At 37.6% G+C, this 25813-nt stretch overlaps 1 long non-coding RNA gene across 1 annotated transcript in view; it reads right to left on the bottom strand.

Moving 5' to 3' along the window:
- The window catches only part of LOC116488710, a 156397-nt gene extending 140606 nt beyond the window's left edge, over nt 1–15791 (bottom strand). Inside the window, exon 1 of the long non-coding RNA XR_004253215.1 lies at nt 15669–15791. This is a non-coding gene — a long non-coding RNA (uncharacterized LOC116488710). The remainder of the gene's footprint in view (nt 1–15668) is intronic.
- Between the last annotated feature and the right edge of the window lie 10022 nt (nt 15792–25813).

The raw sequence follows: 25813 nt of genomic DNA on the forward strand, positions 1-25813 counted from the left end.
GGTTCTAGTGTTGCAGAGTCCTTGAGGGCTCTTACTCAAGTAAGATTCCCCACACACCCACCCTACACCCACCCACCCATGATTTCTAGGGTTCCTTCCAGGAACGATAAGATCTTCCTTGGAATTAGATAAGGAAGTTGGTGAAGAAAAAGAATAATGGAAAAGTAGCAAAGCAACAGGGACAGCAGCCAACACACTTAGTAATAATGAATAGAGTTGGGTAATTATTCAGTTCGTTTTCCAGAGAATATTTATTTTTCACCGGAATGGCAAAAAATAACTCAGACTATACAAAAGAAACTGTGACCATCTTGTTTCTGAACTCATCAAATATTTCTAGCAGTTTGGGGGGGGGGGGGGGGGGAAGACTAGATAAACACAACAGTTGTTGCTCCCTTCTCTTGTTTTGTTCACTTAAATTTGGGTTTCTCAAAATTTACTGTCTTTCTTCTGCTAAAGGGAACCCAAATTAGGATGCTCATCTTGTGAGGAATACATTTCTGGCTGAAATATTTGCAGTTCTTCTTGTTGAATCTGATACATGATGTAAAGCTGAGAAACAGCCAAATGAGGCAAACAACTTTTCAGCTTTTGCTTTGGTTAATCGTTCAGGGATGACATATCACTGTCCCAGGTCTTGTTTCAACAGGTGGTCTCCCACTGAAGTAACATTGAAGAAGACCAGAAATTAAGAACAGCCTTGCAGTGAGCACATTTACTCTCAGAGAAAAAGGGGTAACAACCTGCACCAGTCTGGCAGATAAGTCACACCTGGACCTCCCACAGGTCAGGCTAACGAACCAAGTCTTCTCACAGTCACAACACAGCTTTTTTGAGTCCAGTCCTTCATTTCACTTTCAAGTGCCCAAAGCACTTGTGTGGGGAAACACAGTGGGAAGGGGAAGACTGGCATGCATACATATTGTTTCAGATTAAAGAGGAAAAGAAGGGTGTTCAGGTACCTGATCCACACAGAACTTCATCAGTATGACAGCCAAAAACATTAAGCCTCACCTTCTGAATTGTTATACAGAGGTCAGCTGCATTTCCTCATAGCATCCACCAAATTTTAAGCTATATCTACTCATCAGAAAAGTACAGTAAATGCTCAGAACAACAGTTGTCAGGTAACAAATTTCCATTTCATTGAAGATCTTGAAGCCTAGTTTCATTCCAGTTAGGAGGAAAATATCTGTGAATATCAAAATTTTGCTTCATAATATCAAAAAGGCATTTCAGCCTTCTACATTTTCTTCTTCAGAACACTTAATGGGAACAGTTTCACAACCTGCCTGTTTCACTGAAACTGAGGTTTCTAAGAGAACCCAAATGATCCTAAAAGGGAAAACAAGTGAAAAAGAGCATCTCAGCTCTATTTCTAAGTTGCAAAGCCATCTGTCACTAACATTAGGATTGATGAGGACAGTTGTTTGCTACGTATTTTGGCAGCCTTGCTACTGCACAGTCTGGGAACATGGCCTTTATAGCTGCTGTATATATAATGTAACTACATGGTTGCTCCATAGGCTTTAGCTAAAAAGAAGCACCAGTGGGGAGGGAAAAAGCAAAAATGACCTCTATACAGTTGTTTTTCACACTCACTTCAATAAACAACTTTACTTAAAGGAATGGCAGCAAGAAAGGAACCTTTTATAAAAATGTTTATATATTAACCAAAATCAAATTAAAATGTACACTTCAAAATCAGGACTATATTCCTTGTGTTGCACTCAGATAATCAAGACATGGATATGATACCACAGGATGCAGAGCCATAAATTTCGTATCAATGTAAGTCTGAAACAAATGAAGACTGGATGTTTCAGCCTGACGCCTCACTGAAGATTTCTAGAACAATGTACATTATGAAAATGATTCTTCTAGATCACCTGCTACATGCCTGAGAGAACGCCAATTAAAACACCAAAAGAGGAAGAAAAACAGTAAAATTATATATATATATATATATATTCTCAAACTCCAAAATGCCAAATTACATCCAAGGCAACAAACAATGCAAGGTACTCAACTACCTCTGTGAGTAATTCCACCCACCAAACTCCTTCACAGGCAGCCTCTTTAGGAAGTCTGTATTATTATTATTATTATTAATAATAATTGCAGAATTTGCTTTAATCACAGAGGATTGGGTAAGATTTCAGATTTACTTAATTTATGAGTAAAGAATGCACAAGTGCCAAGGCAAGATGTCTGCAAGTGAGTGGTAACATGGTAAGAGTTGTACCATTTACACCAGGTTTTCCTTAGACACAAGGATCTCATCTCACGTATGTAACAGGTCAATTGTTTGGATAATCCTTGGCACCTTTTGAAATCTAGTCCTGAAGTCACTGATCTAATCTCTCTAGGAAGAGGGGCCTACAGGTCATATTCCTACAAATCCTCTTACACCAAAGAGGCAGCTCTTATGAGGCTCACCCAGGCAGAATGGATTTTCTGAAGCCCTGGAAGAGATGATACTACATAGATAAATCTGTTCATCAATGGATCTTGGAGTGTTCCTAAATGGAAAAACAGCAGGAGTACTAACAGGGATGGAGTTTCATTGTTTTTTACAATAATATATTTGGCATAAACTCAGTTTAGCATGATAGTTACAGCTAGGGCATTCATCGCTATAGTGCTTGTCAGTAAACACTCATACTAAAATTGGTAGGAAGGTTTATGCTCATAATAGAATTGAAAGTTTTTTTGTTTTTGTTTTTGTTTTTTTTTTTTCCAGGAAACTCAATCTCATTCACATCCGTAAAACTGTTTCATGTCCATCCCACCATCTTATTTTGTACAGTATACTCCCATACATTTGAACTCAGTCCCTGTACACTAAAGGCTACTATTTGATCAGAGAAAAGACACAAATCTGATGCTGAATATTAGTCACAAAGCTTACAGAAATTCAAGCAGTTAGCCCATCACTGTCTCATTGCTGCAGTTTTTGTGACTCATTATGAAAGTCTGTCTGCACCTATCTCAGTGGCTGTAGGGTTATGCTTGCTCTGGTGTCACTAGCAGCCGCGCTGTTAGCTTCTACAGGAGACCCAAGCCTCTTAATTTTCTTTCCCTGACAATTTTCATGAGGAGTTGCTAACTCACTTTCTCTATACTTCCCCATCATTACTACATTTTTTCAATGGCCCCAGGGAATAGAGGTGATTACTATTAGTTGACATGAATTGGCTAATCTTGCAATTTGCCCTAGTCCCAGTAATGGGAATAAAAATTGTATGCGTTCAGTGTCATCTTCAGTAAAGCAAAAAATATGAGCAATATCATTGTTAGATGAAGCTCTCAAGTGGTAAGAATTAATTTCTCCCCTTAGCTATGTAAATTTTCTCACAAGGAGGAAAAAAAGCTGGGGGAGGGATTAGAAAAAAGGAAAACAGTACAAAAGGGCAGTCTCCGATGCAGAGCAGTTATTGGCACAGAACTAGCCAGAGTCACACACCAGCCTTTAGAAAAGTTGGTTGATATTTCTACAAGCACTATCCACATACTCTTACCATCTACAAGTGAGAACCACCCCTGTTTCTACTTCATATGACAAATGACGACGACATTAAGAACTAGACCCAAAAGGAGTTAGCTCTAATTTTCTGTGAAAATATACTTTATACCTTTTTTCACATTGAGTCTGAGAATACCAAATATCAGGATGACTTGACAAAAAGACTAGTTCTTCCTCCTCTCCAAGAAAAAAAAAGAAAAATGGAAAGAAAAAAAAAAAAAAAAAAAGGTTTCTTTCCTCCAGGTGTAATTCTTCTTCTTTCCTAAATCAAAATACTATTTTTTTCTTCCAAGTCCAGAGAACACTTCTCTTGTGACTCCCACCTACTTGAAACCTCCCATCCAGATTGTCATAAAATAAATAAATAATGCCAAGCTATAATGATCTTTTTTCTGGTTTAAATCTTTAAAAAGCTGAACATGCTGAAGATTAAAACCACAAACTTGACACTGATCCTCCTTTTTGTACCTTTCTCATTTTGCAAGCTACACACTAACATGCCTCCTCACCTGGTTGTACCTTATTCATGCAAGTCTCTTACATTTGTAGCATGACTGCAAAATTCTTTTCATGCAACCTCCTTACAAAGAGGCATTTTGTTTAATTGACAGACATTTTGCACTTTGGTCATATCCTAAAATGGCTGCAAACCCTGAAACTGTGAACAGTGGATAGCTACCAAGTCTGTGTGATTGGGCTGATATATATCATCTGATAAACTGTCACAATTACCTTTTTCTTCTGCATCATTTCTTCAGTAATTAATAAATGAATTCTTTGTGTTCAAGCAGTTTTTCAGAAATCCCTTCCATTGCAACCTCCCTCTTCATCAGAAAGTGTGTCCTGACCTTTGATGAGTCATTCATGCAGTAGAAAAAGAAAATTGGACTCAAAGCAGTAAAACAGCAAATGCCATGTCAAGAGCAAGAATTTGTAGCAGATACTGTGACTTGACTGGTTTATTTATCAGTATCAAGCGCAACTGCTAGTCTCAGAGATAACATTATTGAAATTCCGGCTCTGCATGAGCAACATGCTGCAACATGTTTCCTAGCACAGTTTATCACCAAGTACTTCTTACAAGCAATTCAACAGACTTCTGCCCAGAATTGGGGCATTTTCACTTTCTAGATTCAGGATTCGGGGTTTCAGAAGCAAAATGAGAGTCGGAAAACACCCTTCCCCATTTTTCCGAGACAGAAAATCAGCATGAGTGGAACCTCTGGATCTCCAGTTCTGTGAGTGGCTGGTGCAAAGAGAACAGTGAAGATTTTTATTTTATTTGAAAGAAACATTTCCGATTATAGTAATTCACTTTTACTCTCCACAAAACAAGCCTCTAAAAATTTTTTTTGCCTCTAAAAATTTGGACATCAAGAATTCAAATACCTTCACTTTTATTTCTCTGACAAGGGGTGGCTTAGACCATTATAGATGCTCCCAGGAAGGAGTATTTCTACAACAGTGTTTTTCCCCTCAGTAACTGAGGGGAAATTTTTTTGAGAAAAATTTGAGAAATCCAATAATTAAAAAATAAAAAAATAAGAATGAAAGTTAAAGTTGTGGAGAAAGAGTATCCTGGAGGAGAAGTGAGAAGAAAAACACACAGGCTTATGCAGCCAGCCATCTGCAAAGCTGAAGGTTTCACAAAGAAATAAAAGCCTCCACTGTTCCTGAATCAATGACTTCCCATTTACAAGCTAGCTGTATAGAAAAAGATTCAAAATGGCTCTCAAGGAATTCATGCCAACCGTGAGGTCTGTTTTCTTTGCTGTATTCCTCCACCACCACCCCCCTTTCTTTCACAGTCACAAGGATGTAAGTATTTATCAGTCCTGTACCCCTGCCAGCATACACTGGAACGAGTCAAAGAGACCTGGCATTGAATCACAGGGATTTGTGTTGCTAATAAATACAGCAGGCCCCATCCATTGTTGATTAATTTTGACTGAAATCTAAACACCAAACAACAAACACTCTTCTGAGCTGCTTTGGTACCCATTAGTTTGATGTGTTTATTAGACAAGACTGTATTCTTTCAAGTTTATTAACAGCAGATTAGAGAATCTGCAAACAAATATAGGAGTTTTATTATTTAAAGGTGTGGGCACCATACACTAATATTTTTAGGATTTGACAATAAATCAAAACAAAAGCCAGTGTATCGTTATAATTAGCGAGAAAGAAAAAAAGAAAAAAGAAATAAAGAAAAGAAAAAAAAAGATCTTAATGTTGAAGAACAGCACAGTGACAGCCCTTAACATTTTTTTTCCATTTCCATTTCATTTACATATTTAGATATTTCATTTCACAAGATGCAGAATAGCACCTCTGGAGAAGTGCATAGGCCAAAGTAACAAAAACAGAACTGGGGTGGAACCACAGAAATTGCATTAGTTCCTAATGAAGTCCACAGTAAATAGCAAGGTTTGAGTATTTTCATAGTATATTTTGTAGCTAAAAAAAAAAAAAAAAAAAAAAAAAATCCTTAACACCCTGCATTAAGTTTCAGATGTTTTATTTTCCAAATCAACATAAGAGCAAGTACTCCAGCTGAGCTCAGCAAAAACAGATTTCACTAGTGAACATTTCAATTTCTCCCCCCCCTCCTCCCCCCCCAAGATCTTGTCAGGAAATGAGACAGTAGGGATGCTGCAACAGACCCTGTCAAGTTTACTTAGTTCCTAAGTACATGGTCAATCTTACTGTGGCCTCTAATGGAGCTGAGCACATCCAGCCAACTAGTGTCTTCCCCTGCCTATGGCATACTCATAGAGCTTTCTGAACAGGAGGAGGTACAATCTTGGCACCCAGCTTGTAAGCTTATAAAGGTTAAGCTTCCATTGCACTGTGAAAATGATTTCTTTTCCAAGCTTGGAGTTTCTTACAGCTTTATGAACTCTTGAAATACTGCATTCCTCTGCCTTAAAGCTACAAACGCAAAGAAGGCAAGCAACATAACTGGGCTTGGTTAAATAACTGGGCAGGTTACACCGCCTCTGGAGGTGATACCATATTTCCAGGATTATCTACATGCATTCTCAAAACAAAATACAGAAAACTCTAAAGAGCCTCTCTTTTGAAGTCAGATAGAAAATAAAACCTTTGTCTAGGATGTGAGTGGTCACCAAAGAAGAAAAATAGGGAAATATTCATCAATTTTCTACTTTCAGTATCCATTCAAGACCCTAAACAATACAAAATGATGTCCCTTAATCTCTTGACAGAAATAAAAAACAGGGTTTTGTCTGCTCATATTTTAATTCATAGACCAATAAAATATATAAGATTTTTCACCAAGAGGGTGGTTGGGCAGTGGGACAGGCTCCCCAGGGAACTGGTCGCAGCACCAAGCCTGCTGGAGTTCAAGAAACATTTGGACAATTCTCTCAGACATTATCTGATTTTTTTTATTATTTTTTGGGGTGGTCATTTGGGGACCCAGGAGTTGGATGATACTTGTGGGTCCCTTCCAACTCAGATATTCAATGCTGCTGGTTCTGTCATAAGTTTGATTTTAGTTATTTATTTCTCTTCAAATATTCAGAAGCCTTTGAGTTTCAATGCCAATAAATTAAAGTGCATCATTATTACTTAGAAGGATGACAACACTAAATTACCCTCGCTGTTTTCTCATATGGCATTTTAACCCAATCAAGGATCAAACCAAGGACAGTTCAAAAGAATTAAAATACAGCCTTCTTTGTTTGATGCGCTGAAGTCAAATACTGATTTCTGCCTCAAGGGAAGCATGATTCATAACCATGAGTTAGAAATATTTTATAAAAAACACATACTATTAGAGTTTGCAACTTAAAATTTCTAGAACCAGCAAAATTCCACTTTGTTTATATCTGTGCATCCTTGACAGGGTGGACACTAAAGGTGTTTTTAACAGCATAATGTATCGTTTCTCCTTTTCTTTAACTCAGTCTAACTTTATTATGAATGCCACTGTGTATCAGACAGACATTTTCACTGAGTGGGCTTAAACTCCTAAATCTTAAATTCATCTAAAACTCAGTAACACATCGTTTTAAAAAGCAACACTGTTTTCCAATAAGAGCAACCTTATGCTTCTAACAGAAATTTTATTTTCCCGTAATGTTGTCTTCTCACTAGTTTTATGAGAAATTTTTGACTGACCTAATAAATAACCCTTGATACAGTCCAATATTTGTTCTGCAGATCAAATAGCCAAGTACCCAAACAGCTTTTCATTTGATGGACTCTCCCAAGCATTACTTCAATATGTTGTTTTCTCATAACAATATACCAATGCCTGTTACTGATGACCATAAACTCATCCAAGAGGAAAAGGCATGCTGATCTTTACAGGGCTTATTAGTTTTCATTATAGATTCAAATCTTATAATTTATTAATCTAGAGATGAAGGGTGTCTAATAGAAACTTTGTGGGATTTAAGAGGTTGTTTTGTATTACAGTTTTCCAAAGATAAGGAAATCTTTTGGCAGAGTATCTTCCTATTGTGTTGACCAACCTATCTGCACAATCAGATCTGTAGTTTGTCACTACAGACAAAAACTCATAGGAGCGCTTCACATCAAAGGCTTATTCGTTAGGGTTTTTTGCCATCTCCACTCTGGCTGCTGCTTTATACAAATCATCTCATGTGTTCCTATTTAAGAGGGTTGAACACAACCACTCCTCCAGCTTTTCCAAAGTTCTCAATAATATGTTCTGCTGCCAGAGACTGTAATTACCATAAGGAGGTAATGCACAGGAAAATAATCTTTTTGCATTTTCACTTGCACATGACAGACAACCTACACAGCAGAGTTCAACATACTTCAGTTAAATCCAAGTAGTTGTAAATCTAGTTTTAAAGTGATTTTAGTATCTCCAGTTGATTTCAATTGAAACACTCATTACTTTTGCTGCTATAACTTCATTATATTTACTCCCTGTAAGCCATCCCACTAGGAAGCATTGGTCAACATCTCTATTTCTATACAAATTAGTAGGAAGTTCCAACTGAAGCCCACAGCAAAACTCCCCAGAAAGATTCCGGAAATTCTACAGACGTTATGCAGTGACAGTATGCTTTCTGTACTGACATGGTAACATTTTGACATTTACATATGAGAAAAATGTAGGAAGATAATACCAAGTCACTGCATTGAATTTGGAAATGACTTGCCTGGGAACAAAAGGAGAGAAGTCACCTTAGTGCTTTAAAACTTTGCCAAACTACCAGAAAATTCAATTGTGACTATGTTCCACAGATTCTTGAAGATGGTCTTAGCTTTCGGCAAGACAACATCACATTTGCGTTGCTGGTTGCTTGCATTGCTGTTCAGGTTTAGTAATATGATTTTCAAGTAGAACTGTGCTTTTCACCCAGACAGCCCACGTATTTAGGTCTACAAAGCTGTCTTACCAAACACAGTGAGTAGGCTGGATAACGAATAAACTCTAAAAAGACTCTCTGATCAATGCTGTACAGGAAACACACAGCCTTTCCAAAACCAAAGCATTCTTTAATTAGTTATTTGGTCCTAGACAATCTGTATACATTTACTTGACAAAATGTTTACCATCTGTAAATGTTCGGCAAAGCAGACAATTTCTTCAGACAATAAATAAGTTTCAACAGACTAACTTCCCTTAAAAAAGTCCCCCTAACTTGAAGGAGAAAGTTTTCTGCTAAATTTATCTTATTGAGCTGCATCTCAGAATCTGTTACCAGGTCAAGAGGAATAAATATATTATAAATCAGGCATCTTAGCAGGTTTTTCAAGCAATTTCCAAATCAGGCATCTTGTCTTGAACTAGTCTTCCTTTCCCAGCTACTCCATGTAAACATACAATCATCTCTTGACTAAAGTCAATACAGTCACAGAAGGACAGAGGTTCAACAGCCGAGTCAACATATGAATACTGTATTATTAATTATGACAAAATATTTATGAGAAGACTGCTCCAAATCTACTGCATGGCAGGGGAGGATGATGAGGTTACACCTGAAGGATTTTGATTACTCAAGAAGCCCAACTGACTTGATTATAACAGCAGTTTTGTTGAACATTGTCGTGAGTACTGTATTGGTTATGTTAGCCTAAAAATAACACCAGGTGGAAGGCGCCCCTGCTCAATGATAACCTACTACCACTAATGCAGCAGATTGTTTCTAAAATATTTCTGTCATACAGAAGATTCAAGTACACCTAATTTTAATTTGTAGATATTAATGTTGCTGAGACATACTTTCAGTCTGTGAGTCAAGATAGCCTCAAACCTAAAAGCGAGCCAACTAAAGTCACTCCATATTACTCAGTTTGAGCTATTATCATGAGAAAGTTTATTCACATGCATTTTCCTCCCCTTTTCTAAATCTTTACATTGCCTGTTCACTGCTTAGAAGATTGCTTTAACTTTTCTCCTAACAAAATCACTGAAGACCCTAGGCTAACCTTGAACACCAGGTTCCCAATAGCTCCTCCAACAGATGAGATGTATGTAAGGGTAACCTGTGTTCAGCTTAAGACAGTGCTATGAAACAGTTCTCACCCACTAACAGTTTGAGAGTGATTTTTACATTTTTCTACTATGCAAAGGAATTTGGCATGCACAGCATCAATTTTGAAGGAGGCTAACACTGCTAATGAAGGATTTTCCAAACAGCACAAAGGAAGCATTTAATTACATTTGGGCCTGTTGAGCACCCAAAGCCTAGTAAAACAAGTCAAAAGTGAACTGAGAGTAATAAAACAGCATCTGTATTTCACTCTGATTCCCTGAGTGAGATGGGGAATTTGCATAACCTTTTAATATAGAGTAAAACTGCAGCTCTAGGGGTTAACTCCTTTCAGTAATGTGCTAATGAGACGAACACCTTACAGCTAACCATGCTAATGATCCTACGTAAAATTTTAAATAGGGATAGGATTAGACAGGAAACTCCTCTTTTGCATGGTGAATTTGGAAGATCTAAAGAGATCTGTAGTGCCTGCAGAGGCATGGAAGTTAAAACCCAGATATAAGAAATACTGAGCTCATTATTCAACTGAGATGGCTACTGTAGCCCTGCTTTATTCAGTGCCTGCGTTATAAAAAGTAATTTTAGATGCTGTCTCCAGGGATGTTTCAAATGCTTAGTTCATTCTTATGTCTCTTAAGGTTATACTTCCTCACATACTCCTTTCCTTAATAACATATTAATATCTACAGCTTGAAATACCTTCATTCCTCTATTAATTAAAACTAGCAACTATTCAATTAACCCCAATATGTCCCATATAGTCATGCATTTCTAAGCCACCTAGCAGGATCTTGCAGTTGGAGACAAGCTATTCACATCATCCAGTCTTATTACAGTAACTGCTGGAAAGTAATTCACTGAACTGAGTTATTTGAGGGTCAGTTCACAAAATGATACCAAAACATTCATGAAAATTGTTTGCTGATACCAACAAGTATTTTGTAGATATCAGTTTTAAAATTAACTAACATAAACGTTTGGGGGGGAAGGGGGGCATTTTTTGTTTGTTTGTTTTGCTATATTTGCTTTCAGATCTACAAGCTAGCACTACTTTTAATTTCTACCTTTAAAAATCTTTCTAGAATCGCAAACTGGGGCACAACTGCATCATATCAAGACCATTTTGAGACTTCTTTGCTCAAAAGAGGATTTGAAGGTCATCTTCCCAAATCTGTCTTGGCGCGTACGCCTATCCAAAGAGTTTGAGAATTTGGTACTTCTATTTTATTTATTTATTTATTATAATGGGTACTTTTCCCCGAAAATGCGATTAAATGGGCAATGATGTCCAAACATTACTATGTCATTTGCAGCATAATCACACAATGACCTGTTTTATATCTTAACCGAGGTGTCTGCAGTCCCTGTACAGTCACTGGAGAAAAAATCCTTCAAAAGATAACCATGCTTTTTGTATGTTTAGAGGTAAACTGTTCCCTATTACTTCACAAACTCTCTTACAGGGCATAAATAAATTTTTACTTCCCTGTTCCTGCCAACCATTGCTCTTCTTTCAGCACTGATCATTATTTCATACTTTTAAATGCCAGCATCCTCAACTTAAAATTAATAAATGACCCTTCTGCTGTCTGGGCAATGCTCTGTTCATCTTCTTCTATGGTGCTGCCCCCATGAAGAACTCCTTGAGGCCAATAGCATGATTCTCAATCCCCTTCTTCAGGTCATACACACTACAAATTCTTGCAACTTAATATGATCCATTGCTGTTCTCCAAATATCAGGCATCATCCTGCATAGGTTATCAAAGCTGGCACAGTTCCATGGGCTGTTCTGCATGCTGTAACTGAGTTTTACATGCCTTTCTCAGGTATCACTACTTTTGTATCATGGATTTTGTCAAGTTTTAGCACATTTTAATTGCTTTCTTTAGTGTTAAAAACTTTGAGTGTTCATTAGCAACCCCTGGAAAGTTATATTCCACAAAACAGTCTTGCATTTTATCAGACACTCTGTTAACCTCCCAAAACTGCAATATTGGCTTTTCAGCCTTAAAGCATTTAACGGCTTGGAAAGGCCTTACTGTCTGTGCTGTCATTATTCTTCAGACATTATTACACTGTTTTAGTTAGCTTCCTTTGCCTAAAGTTACCAGAGGTTTTAAACTGTTTTCAGCACAACTGCCTATTGTTGGTGGCCATTATCTGAAATACAGTTGGAAACATCATGTGCTCTTTATTTGTCATCTGTATCACCAAAGAGTCTCAATGGTGGTAGATGAGGTAACTGCTCAGTTCTGAGAATATTTATCTTTGGTCACTGCATTTTTGCCACTGTGTATTTGTTCAGTAATCACTCAAAGCTCTTGACAGAAGCCTCTCTATTGTGTACCTGTGCTCCACAGCCATCGCTGCTATTTACTGTGGTTACTTGCACAACACAAGTTACCTTCTGCTGAAGTCTCTTAATAGCTCTCCCCCAGCAATCGTCTTTCAGATAACCCCTTTCATCACTCCTGAACTTTACAAAGAACTGCAGTCATGTCAGGTTTAGACTAGCTACCTGTAGAGGTACAGAAAAGGAGTAAGAGATAATAATGACATTTTTATTAAAGCTGTGTCTGTAATATGCATACTAACTCTACAGATCTCTTTACAAAGATATTATAATTTCATACCCTTAGATTTTCATACACAGCAGAGATCTTTAACCCCTGCAACATCTAATTGCAATGGCACAAAACCAGCCTCAGAATGGCTTAGAAGCAGCAACAGGCTCTGGAAGTTTCAAGGTTTTGTAGGTTTAAATCCTAAATATTTTAATTTCTATAGCTATTAGTTTCAAGATTTGTACATGACTGTTTCAGCAGTTGTAAAAAAAAAAAAAAAAAAAAAAAGCAAATACTTTTCGCTCTGTAAATTATTTAAAGCAACAACAACAACAAAAATCACTACAAGTTTATTTGAAATAAGAGTTAATCAAGTTATCAGTGTTCTTTGAATTGTCCAGAACTTACTTCATTGGGATGGAAGGACAGAAGGCAAGACTTCAGATCTAAACACTAGAATAAAAGTCATTTAGGCAAGTTTACATTTGAAGTTGTTTCAGTTCACCAAGCAACTCCCTCTACTGAGCCTTTACACCACGGTACCACAGAACAGGTAAGGTAAAATTTGCTGTCTGACCTCAGTAGGATGAACTCAATAAGCAAAAGCAATGGACAAAACAGCAACACACAAACCCCAGGGACTGACTTCAGTACTCAATGTACTCATCGTTACCTATTTCAGTTATACCTGCGCACTGTGCTACCCTGGCAAATTCACAAAGAACCAATACAGTAAATGATTTACTACCCAAGTACAGATTTCTTTTTAAAAATAAAGTTTTCATCATGTTTTGTTTTGTTTTCCCTGCCTGTAAACATATTCAGAGTACTTGTACAGTATGCTGCCTCTGTCTGGAAGAAAACTTGGAAATTCATTCTGTGGTCTGTAATTTATATGGTTTCCCTCTGGCACTAATACTCTGACTAATGACATTCAGAAAGACACAGTTCAATGTTAAAAAAAAATAAAAAAGGAGGCTGAAATTATATCACAATCGGTACCTCATAGGCTAGCAAACTTCAGACCTCTATATTTCAATTAATCACAATCCATCATGCACATTGGAAAAGGTATTTCAGGCTCCATATCAGTCACCATAATCAATTTAAAGAATTAGACTCATGACAGGCAATATAATTAAAAAAGGCAGGCTTAAAAGGACTTGGAGGGAAAGATTGTTGTGTTTGGATTTTAGTTTTTCTTGTATTTTTTTAAAACAATGTCATCTTCCAGTTACTTTCCTGTTTCATCCTCTTCCATCTCAGCCTCAGAGGTTACAGACTTTGCTTCAAAGAATTTCTTGGCACTCTCATAGTCATAAAACAAATATTCTATAACTTCGAAGATCAAACACACTTTGGTGGGATGCAAAATAGCTACCTCTGCTCCAGTTTGGGCAGACACACTTGTAAAGTATTGAATTTTTGCCTCTGCACCTGAGCAGCACATGATATATCATGAAATATGCAGGTCTTCATTATGTTTGCCTTTCAAAAAGATTGCTGCTTGTCCTTCCCTACAATTAGAACTAGTATCTATTTGAATCTGCTTTTCCAAAATGAGTCAACCATATGAAAAACATTCATGAAGAACCACTTCTACTTCAGAAACTCTAAGATTTTGTCTAATTCCACTTGCTCCCATTTGATAACGTAAAAGTTACTGTCTGCTAAGGACACTGTTCCGATATGCTGGAGTTTTTGAAGAAAATAATGCTTCTTATTTGGGAAGAGCCTTTTACATTTAGGAAAGAACATTTGCTGATTTGTGGTAGAGGATGAGGGAACAGAAATTGACACAAGGAAAAAAAAAAAAAAAAAGACAAAACACTTCGTAGGTTCAAGTACAAATATTCCCTCTCCATGATTGTCAGTAAAAACTGGACAGGAATAAGTCTAAGGGTGAAAGGTATTTAGAAGCCTTAACATTAAGCAAAAAGAAAAGATGAAGACTTGAGATAAAACAAAGTAAACTACATAGGGATTTCCAGTAATTGAAGCCATTCGTGTCCCAAGAGTCCTTCTTACAGACATGCCTACATTCAAAAGACACGCACATACATGCAAGCTTCAAGATGAAACAGCAAGATTAGCACAAGTATTCCCAAAGGACTGAATTCCCTGATCCAAAGATTGGAGAGAAGTAAGGTCTCTAAGCCACTCTGCACCATCTTCTCTCTGTTGCTACCTAATTCTGGGCCAGTAAGAAGTAAATACAGTCCCTGCATAACACATAACCACCAAGTGCTCCTCCCACTCCCACCTTTCTTCCTTCCTGTAACACAGTGACGACATCACAAGCTCCCCTAAAGTCAATATAAATCTTCCCTTTTGTTAAAGCAGCTTCCCAGCTGCTCCGCACTACATAGAGGAAAGCTACTGGAGCAAAGACTAAGCACCTTGCTGACCTACATGTACTGTTAAAGCAATCAGGCATGCAACAAACAGGTACGTGGTCATACTAGAGAGATGGTATACGCAGAAAGAGGCCACACACCAACCTGCAAGGCTGTTGTCCAACAGTTCTCTTCAATAATTTAGATTGTACTGCCAACACTTCTGGCTACAACAGCAGGAATCATTTTAAATTAATTAAAAAAAATAAAAAAGAATATGCATATAATTAGTAAATTATAGTCAGAATACTATGATCCCATGGAAGGGACAAATGCTGCAGTGCCATTAACTCCTTATAACCTTTCAACAGAAACCAGGTGAACTGAGTTACCTCCAGTATTAGCTCCTAAAACATTCTCATGCAACAGGCATGGTAGGTTCCCAAATTCACTGGTTAAGGTCAGGGTCTTAACGGTATAGCATAATATATGTAAATCTTTCTGCTCTTTTTTAAAGACCAAATTCAAACATTCTAATGACCAAATCTAATTATCAATATTTAATGCAGTAAGTCTAAAACTATTACAGTAGCTTGACTTAAAAAGTTAAATAATAATAATAATAATAATAATTCAACTTGGTAACGCAAAATGAAATCAGACACATAACTTTTTATGAAGAATTCTATATTTACACATACATGCATGCGTGTGTTTATGTACACAAAAATACATACCCCTCCGTTTGTTCTTCTAACATATAAGCTCAGAATTTTGTTCTATAGAAAACACTGCCTTGAAATAGAAACATTTTTCAAGTTCCCAAACTTCCACAAAACTCTAATACTGTTTCCCAGCATGGTTTCTGCAGTAATAAGTGCAATGGAAAAAAGCAAGGAGAAAATTAAGAAGTTAGTATTCAAAGCAGGGTTTGAAAAATACACAGTGAATGAGTCACAGGCCATGTTTTTGAACAAAAAAATAGAAAACAATATAGAATTCAGTAAGAACTGATGTTTTGTATGATGTAGGAATTAAGGAATCTGTAGGAAAAAGAATGGGCTAACAATTTTGGCATTTTTTAATTTGTTGCAGAATAAAATACTCAAAACTTCTTTAAATACTATTTGTGAGCAAGAATACAGTCTCTGAGAAATCATACTTATTCCCAGCTTCTAGCATTTTTCAACATAATTCTAAACTATGCAACTATAATATGACTTTCTCTGTCTACACCTATCAAGGAAAAACAAGTGCAGTTCGGTATAGATTATTAACCCAATTTTACAGTTTGGAAAGTTGATATGCAGAGGTGAAGTGAGCTACGAAGGTCAAAGACAAACTGAGCAAGCAAGAACAGAAAGAACACCAGTTCTCCTGACATGGGGATTGCTGCTTTGTGAGTTGTTGCATACATGTTTAAGTTCTGCTTTTTTCTCCACAGTGACTTCTTCCATCTATAGAATAAGGTGCTCATTGAGATGACAGATGTCCAGTTAAACTCCTCAAGGCTGATTTTTAATACCAGTAATCCTCAGCGAGTAATTCTATCAGGGCTACCAATACTATACTAAATGACACTGTTGCCACCACATTTTCTGAACAGTCCTATGGCAACACTGCAGTGCCATTATGGCCATCGTACCACCACAACTGGAAGTGTTGATAATCCAGTGCTTGGAAAGACCATCTGCTTTGGAGATTAGTCACACACTTAGTACATTCAATTAATATCTAGTGCCATCCTATTCCATATGACCCTGCAATCTTTCCACAGGTTAAGGGAAAAAACTAATACACTGTACTAATAAATAGGCTTTACAAGTCAGGAGGATCTCAAGGACCAGCAAAGGGAAAGCTAACACATTTAGTAATAATTAGAAAGCATTAGATGAGGAGAGATAATGAGACAAAGATTTGTATAGACATGAGTCCCCAGCACTCAGGTGAGTTCTCTTCCCTGTATAATTTTCAAGCTTTCCTCAGAGATTATTGATAGGGACTTACTAGCAAAATTGTAAGGCAACTAAAAAAAAATAAAAATACTGCTTTCCATATGCAATTAATACAATTTTTCTTTATTATAGTAACAGCCAAAGAACAAGGAGGGCCTATTGTAATGGGCCTCCACCAGATAAGACCATCTTTTTCCCCTGAAAAGTTTACAATCCAAGTAGACCAGACAACAGACAAGGGGAGGTACACAACATCACACATCCTACCAACAACACGCAGCACCTGAGGACCACAGTGTCAGTCTTTCTGCTGAAGGTGATCCATACCTTACCCCTGAGCAGAAATGCCATTTTCCTACTTATTCTATCTAACCACATTGTTCTGCATGGAAGGTCTCTGAAAACCCAGGATCCCAGAGCTGCTCACCCTCAGCCCATTTCCATTGCAGTCATTCTTTAGAAAGCTGCATCAGAATTATATCTTTCTTATTTTGTGGTGCAGGACAATGAATCACGCTACTCTGTCTTTTCAGCAGTCTATGTTTCTCCATAGCATCACACTTTCCAGGAGCTATTGAAGCTCTGAAGAAATGGCTGGCATTTAGACGACAGAGTATTGAAAAGGTCAGGGCTGTGCGGCACAATGCAGCCATTCACAGGGCACATCAGCTACTGAAATGCCATTCCTTCTTTCTGATGACAAAGGCCACAGAGCACAACAGGAAACAAACCAGCATAATTGCATGCTTTCACAAACTAACAGGCTTTGATTTGCTTCATAAATCATGAGGTAGGAAAGATCATCAAATTCTTTCAAATGTGACTTCTTGAGCTTCCAGCACTCATCACTGTCTGCTGGGCATTGTAAGCCAGTAGTTTTTTGCCATCTTCATCACAGACTGATTTGGTTCCCTACTACCCCTTCACTTTGGAGGCAGGACTATCTCCTCGCACCTGTTCGCTCAAACCATGTTTAACCGTAGCTAGGTAGCCCTAGATTAGGTACTTAGGCTATCCTGCTAAAACTTTCCTTGCCTAATATTTCCTATCCAAGCTCTCCAAGGAGGAAGGGATACCAGTATAATCTCTTTTCTAGATAGGCTTAAAATCATAAAGCCCCTTGAGATCTTCCAGTAAAAATGCTTGTGGACAGCTTTTGCTTAATTCCTTTGTTTCTGCACACCTCAACAGACCTACAGGACTAAACCTACCGGTGGTGCTAACTTTCTAGACCTCACAAATTTCCCGATTTTGAAGCACAAAGTTCTTCATTTAAAAACAGAGTGATAAAATATCACCACTTTCATTAAGAATTGCTGAATTTTTTTTAGATGTCCTTAATTTGTCAACTGCACTTCTGAACAAGGCCAAAAAACCTCTCTACACAATGCTGGGGTCAGTCCACAAAAATCCTTTCTTTTCAGTCAAAGCTGCATGTTGAGTCAAAAAAAATCCCTTTCAACTCCCTCAGCTAAGCCTCCCTTAACAAGAAACAGATGTCATTTTCAGATGAGATTGAGGGTAGCTGATAAACTGGGAGGTGAGGGCTCTGCTTGCCTAATTAAGGCATGAAGTAGGATGCTCATATCAACAGCAATCCAGCTACATTCACCGCAACCCAGACTCTGTTTGGAACCACCACAGAAATTCTATGATTCACAGACTTCCCTGTAAAGTTTGTAGCATTTTTATTTTCTTGCATATTACTCTTGAAATAGAAAATAAAACACTTTGGTATTTTGTTCTGTAATACCTCTCCAATCAAATTAAAGCTAGACTCCAAGGCAAAGTGAGACAACCTCAGTACAATTAATAGACTTTAGAGCAGCATATGCTTTGGCCCAAATTTCTTCTCATTCTTTCACCAGGTTCTCACATGTAACTGCAAAGACTACTGTGAGGAAAGGCTCTTAACATTTCCAGAAAACAAGTCAGTAGTATGGAGAAAGATGTCCTCTTGCCAAAATTTGGTGCCAAGACAACCATCCCATTCCTCCTGCTCCAGAACCACTCTTACAACATATGTAGGGGAAAAAAAGATTACCAGTCCTTACTGACTTTGTATGAGGCTTCTTCACCACTTTTGCTATCATTTTGCACACATGAAGATGAGAAAACATTCAAGACCAAGTTTGTGATCCTTCTTCATTTTTCACAAGACAATGGACATACAACCTAATGGTTCCACAGGCTCCAAAGTCCTAAGTAAACTATTTCTAGGGGAGCAGTGTTGTCTGAAGAATTGTTTCTAGGATAGCAGAATCATAGAATATCCCAAGTTGGAAGGGACCCGTAAGGATCATCAAGTCCAACTCCTGGCACCATTCAGGTCTACCCAAAAATTTTTCATCCAAGGCTTTACTAATCTGTTTAGAGCATCTCTAGCAATCCTTTAGAAAATAACTATGACTTCCAGTGAAGAAGTTTCAGTAAAACCACATAAGGAAGAAAAGATTCAACTTTTGTATAGATTTCTTGATTAAAATCCAAAATTAAATGGAATTAACTACATAAAAATATTTAAGTTTAGGCTGGATTAATTCAGTGTTTTGCAAAAATATCGGTTTCCTTCAGAACAGTACAACTGTAGGCTTTCAGGTACCCACCTGCTAAGTCTTCCACATGTTGTAAATGGCACACACCTTGATGCAGACCATTAACTTGGATCAGAAACCTCTCCTGTTTTATTGCACTGTGATCAAGGTTTGGTGCCTTTATGAACAGAACAAAACAGAACTAAAACCCACCAGGTATTTTTATTTAACTCTGTATTGAGATTATTAGAATAATAAAAATTCTGTAAAGAATCAAAACCATACTGTGACCCTCATACTTGAGTCACTCTCTAAGCACATACTAGAAACCTAAAAGCTGCAAGTTTATTTTGTTTCTTTTATTAAACCTCCTTCTAAACATTTTGCAATTTAAAGTGTTAAAAGACAGTCAGTGTAAGAAAGGCAACTGGGGTTGACATTTTCAGTGTCAAATATTTAGAGCTCAACTGTTCAAACAATAGCAGGACATACAGCTTCCAGTAATGCACAGCACTATCCACTCTCAAGAAAGCTTTAGGAGACTGCAGCATACTTAACATCTGTGAAAAATTGTACTAGGTTGCTGAAATTCTTCGGTATGGAGACAATAGCAGGCAAGTAAATTTAGAAAATAGTACAGATGGGCAGACACTGAAGAAAGATTTGTTTTTCTCACACACCGTGTCACAACCAGTTTAGACTCCCAGCTTCAGTAAGCAAGATGGACAGGGTTTTTTTAGGATACCTTTTATATGTTTATCTTAGTTAGAACTACATTTGAAGTCTGAAATAAAAAGATAGCTTTGGGGCAATATATTTCAATTCATGTGTCATAGTTCCACAGCTGAAGAATGTGTTTTTGGTTTCCATAGTCAAATTTATATTTCATTTATAACTCAATTTAGCATGATGTTTATCTGTTTTCACATTTCATGTCCTTACTGAGGTAGCTTTGTAAAATACACCTGTCAAATTCTCTCCTCAACCTTAACCTTCCTCCAGATGTAAACTGAGTGCACTGCATAAAAGCCTATTAAATGAAGCTAGAACTAATTCAGTAAAAAGACCTGTGACTGATTAAGATGCTTTTCATTTCCCTTGGTTTATGTGGAGAGTAAAATAAGAAAAACAAACACAGAAGATAACTGTGCTCTGTTAAATGACAATCCTTAGTATAAAAATTATCTAGCAGTATTGAGTGCCACAACAGGCAAGAATCCAGTTAGTATTCAGTAATTATGTTCCCTCTTATTTATGAGAATTATGCTCTGACATAGGTTAAAGTCATTTAGAAATGCTCCCATTCTCCAAGGCCCCAGCTATATTTATAATGCTGTGTCCCATACTATTTCTCCTGGTGTTATGGCAACAAGGGATACAATATTTAGAGAGCTATCAAGTTCTGACAAGGCCAGGCAGCAGGCTCTGCATCACCACATCATACTGAAGAGGGGTAGGATGGGTGTGAGTGTGAGAATGTGTACACGTGTGTGCGCCTCTCTGCACACGGAGGCACGTCTGTCAGGTCTGCACAAATAACAGGCACAGAAATGGTAAAATGGGAGGATGGAGGAAGGGGGCTAATGAAACTGTTTCTTCTTTAAATCTCCTGGCTAGAGGCACTTAATCGTAGTATAGATTAGACTGTGCTGACTCATTTAAAAAAGACCTTGAAACTCAAGAAAGCTCAATTCCTTCCTACTTAATTTTATTGTTATTATAATAGAGTGAGACTAGACTTACAAGATCATTGAAAGCTACAGAAAGATTTCTTTCTACCTCAATAACCGAGAGACTCCTGCACATGTTTCTACCTCTTCTTTTTTTATTATTATTTCTTACATGTCAGTGAACACAGCAAGCTGAAGACTCTCCCAACCAGTTTGCATGTCACTACGGAGTATGTTTTTAACTAAATGGACATTCACATCTTCAGCCAACTCCAGTTTTCCAGCACACTCAGTTTGCACCAATCAACAGGTTCAGATCTGCATTCACCCACATGGCAAGTGACTTCACTGTGCTAACATCAACAGATCAGCATGCAGTACTGCATATGGAGCCTAACCAATCAATATTGCTACCACCAAGAAGCTGAAGCAGGGGGATTGCCCCCACAGTTTGTTTTTTATACCTCCTCAGTCTCCCAGCCACTTCAGGCAGTTAGTTCACAGGATTTCTTGAGTAAATTTACATAACAGAAAAATAATAGAAAACATTGTCATATTGCCAGGTACCTTCCAGGCTTATCACTGGACAAGAAGCTTTAGAAATAAGCTGAAGAAACTCTGCTCTAAATAGTCAGAAAAGAAGAAAATAATACCAGCTGTAAAGCAGCAAGCTGGATGACAAAGTGGAGCAGCTGAAGTGGGATGGCCTAACTGCCCAAAGCTTGTCTTGCAGAACAGACCAGCCCAACTGGCAACCCCTGCTAAGCGTCTTGGAACCCTAACTCTGAAGACCTTGTGCATTGTCTCTGGACCTCAACCTTAATTTTTGGTCCAAATCTTAAATTTGATTTGGCTAATTTCTTTTCAATGGTTTGTGGGGACAGGACAAGGGGTAATGGCCACAAAATGGATCTCAGGAAGTTCTGCACCAGCATGCAAAAACTTCTTCTTGGTGAGGGAGACAGAGCACTGAAACAGGCTGCCCAGGGAGGTTGTGGAATCTCCTTCTCTGGAGATATTCAAGGCCCATCTGGACGCCTACCTGGGCAGCCTGCTCTAAGGAAACTGCTTTGGCTGGGAGGTTGGACCCAATGATCTTTCGAGGTCCCTTCCAACCCCTACAATTCTGTGATTCTGTGATTAACATGAGCAATTGGCCTTTTTGGATGTCAGGATATTAACGTACCCTCCTAGAGCAATAAAACAGAGAGCAGAGTCACAAACTCACCAAATGGTTGAGGTTGGAAAGGACCTCTGGAGGTCATCTGGTCCAACCCCCTGGCTCAAGGCAGGGACACTTAAGGCAGGTTGCCCAGGACCATGTCCAGACAGCTTTTGAATATCTCCAAGGAGGGAGTTCTTTTTCACATAGACATTATCCTGTTCAGGAAAAGCTGAGGTTTTACTCTCACTCAGGCTAACTTCTGGAAGTAATTACTAATAGATGAAACCAAAATTCAGCTGAGCTGGTTAAGTACTTCAAGTTTTCTAAAATTAGCAACTGTCATGAGTTTTGACACATGATAGAGATTCTCTGAAGGCTGGGCTTCAACAACAGTGTTGCTCAGTTACAGCCATGTCAGCAATACCACAAATCCACTGCCATCTGCCATTTCTAAAACCTGCTAGAAGGATGGGATGTTGTGAGGAGAAGAGGAATAGTCTTCTTTTTGTATGTTACACATGTGTAAAACGTCAAAACAAGTCATTGTGCCATTCCAACACTTACTATAGAGGGGCAACAGGACAGAGCAACGTCATCAGGACTATCCACTACCCAGATCCCATTCCAGTTTCAAATGTTCACACTGCCTCCATTCTCCAGCCAAAGCTTTTCAACCTTTGCATGCAACGGAAATTTACAATTGCCTCATAATGCATCTCAGTTTACTGTCTACTGAACTTTCAATTGTAAAAAATATTATGTAAGCTGCTAGTAGCTTTTGTAATAAAAAAACAAACAAACAAAAAACACTTAATTGTTCTTATTCAAAAATATAAATGCAATACATCTCGCTCCCTGAATTCTTGTTATAACTGTCTTATTACTTAAAAGTATAGTTACTTATTTGACAAGTCATGGAATACGAATCACAAAGGTGTAAGATTCCCCTTCCCACCCCCAAAAAAAAAAAAAAAAAAATAGAAAAATGTAAAGGTCCTTAGTTAACTTCTGTTTTTAGTCCAACTACAAATACTAACAAATAAGGGGATCTGAAGCCACTTTTTCCTTTTCAAGACACCTTTCTTTTGGTTGTCTGTTCTTTAAAAAATAAAAAATAAAAATGCAGAATTAAAACCAGAAGACCAAGTAGGAAAACCTGGGTTTCCAGTTCAGTTGATAAAGATCTTCAAAACAACATCCTACACTTGAGAAACAAATTAGATATTTTATATTTAATACATAGTGTAATCTGAAAACAGAGAAGTATGTAGACTTATGCAAAATGACCTCGCAATAAATAAAAAACACTGTTCACGTCATGACTCCATCAGCAGTCCGTGAAGTATGTACACACCACAATATTTACACAGCACATTTGTAGCCAGACAGCTCCCTCCTGAATACCAGAACAGGCTCTGGTGCCCACTCCTTTCTCCTTGGTGAGGGAAAGCTGCACTAAGGGCTCTGGGCTTGGCACATTGCCTCATGGGGAAGGACAGGCTTGTACCACTTCTTCTCTGACAACGAAAGTCACCCAGATGAAATGGGGAGAACTAAACTGTTCGCCTCCAAGGACTATTTTCACAGATTTGTTTCCCTTCAGCTACCTGCTGTAAAGAGTTAAAACTGATGGATGAGTGAAAGCAGTAAGAATGAACACAAGACACCCTAGTGGATCAACTTTATTCCACTGTAACATGACAAACATTCTGGTCTTCCTTCAGAACGGACCACTGACTTCAGAAGAGAAATGTATGAGCTCCCATTAAAAATAAATGGTATCTAATAGATTGATAGGGGATCTTCTACATAGGGAGTTTTGAAATGTGTCTGTATACTTCTTTAGTACATTAAGAATTTTTCCTTTGGTACATTAAGAATCTATTTTACAAACCTGTTCAAAGCACCTTGTTCATACTGTAAAGAAAAAGAAAAAAAAAAAAAAAGAAAAAAGAAAAGGAGGAGGTGGATAAACCAGGGGAACTGAAACTGCACAAGTAGGTCTCATCTGTATCTAAGTATATCCAGATACACATTAAGTGCCAACTCCTTAGTAAGCTCGATAATAAATCTAGCACACAAATGTACGAACTACATACAGGAACTGAGACTTCTTCCATTAAGAAGTGGACTGTAAGCACACACAACTTTTTTTAAACCACTAAGCAAATAATAAACACACACCTCAGCAAAAAAATAAACAGCAGAACACAGCTCTGCTTTTGCCCAACTGTTTTGCCTTAAATTACCTTTTACCATTGTCTGAAGGACTTAACTGTTTGAATTACCCTTGTTCTGTTTTTTTGGTGTTTTTTTTTTTTTTTTTTTCCCCATTATTTTTTCCCTCCAGCATCATCCAACTTGAATAAAAGACCCATTGCCCTCTTGTGGCTCTGTTACTCGTGAGCAGACTCTTTTCACAAGGAAGCTGAATCTGAGAATAGCCCATCGCAGACTTTTTGTACCTCTTAAGATTTGCATCATGGAAGGAAATGCTGGCTTATGTCCAGTTCTGTGATTTACTGTAACCTTCCAAAGGAACATCCAGTTGATTAGTACAATTTAGTAGTCATGCCAAAAAAAAAGAATAGCAATATTTCTGGCATGTTCTTTTTCCAAACATCCAAACATAATGAGAGAGATTGTGCCTGTTTGCTATTTCTGCATTCAGAACCTGAGATGCTGTGTTCAGTTCCCTTATTCTTATTTGAAGTCCCATTTTTGATGTGGCTCACTGATGTGTCAGAGACTGAAACCTCACTGCTGAAAGGAAATTGTTATTATTCCCTCAGATCAATAGAAATGCAATTACATTTGATCATATGAAAAAAAAAACACCACACAGAATGCATGGAAATATTCACCAATACAATGCACCAACCATGTAAACCACAAAAAATAGGCAGCAAAACAAAATGTAGAAATATGTCTTTTACTCACAAATAACCCTGCTTTTTCTGTTTTATGGTTTCTAATCAGCACAAAGACTCATGTCAACCAGCACTAAAAGCTGCTATTCAACACTTCTCTCCTTCTCCCTCACATCACATCAAGCAAATATCGATAATTTGCTCTTCATACCTGCTTTCTCTGAATCCAACCCTCACACAGAATCCTTCACCTTCCCAAGAGGGTTTCCTTCACTGTAGCCATGAAAACAGCAAGATCAAGTGGAAAACAATAGAGCAGGTTATTTTTTCTACACCTTTTGTAGAATAAGTATGTCAAAGGACTAAAATCAGACAGCAGATAGATGTAACTGAGAACACCAGTGTCTTTATATTATTTCCACAGCAAAATTTCAAAAAATATTACAACATCAAATACAGTGGTTATCAGATTTCTAGTCATCTTGTTCAGTTACAACTTGGCTGTACTTAATCACTATGACCTACCTTTATGAAGATCATAAATTACTCATCTAAGTTGCTTTACTCTCATTAGCTGACCATTTTTACAATAATATATTCAAGAACCATTGCAATGTCTTGATTAATCTGTGAGGCAAATTTAATAAAATTCCAAGTCATCTTTCTAGGTAAACTGAGAAGTCTGAGC

Source organism: Aythya fuligula, chromosome 4, assembly GCF_009819795.1.
Source record: "Aythya fuligula isolate bAytFul2 chromosome 4, bAytFul2.pri, whole genome shotgun sequence".
In the NCBI taxonomy this organism is placed as follows: domain Eukaryota; kingdom Metazoa; phylum Chordata; class Aves; order Anseriformes; family Anatidae; genus Aythya; species Aythya fuligula.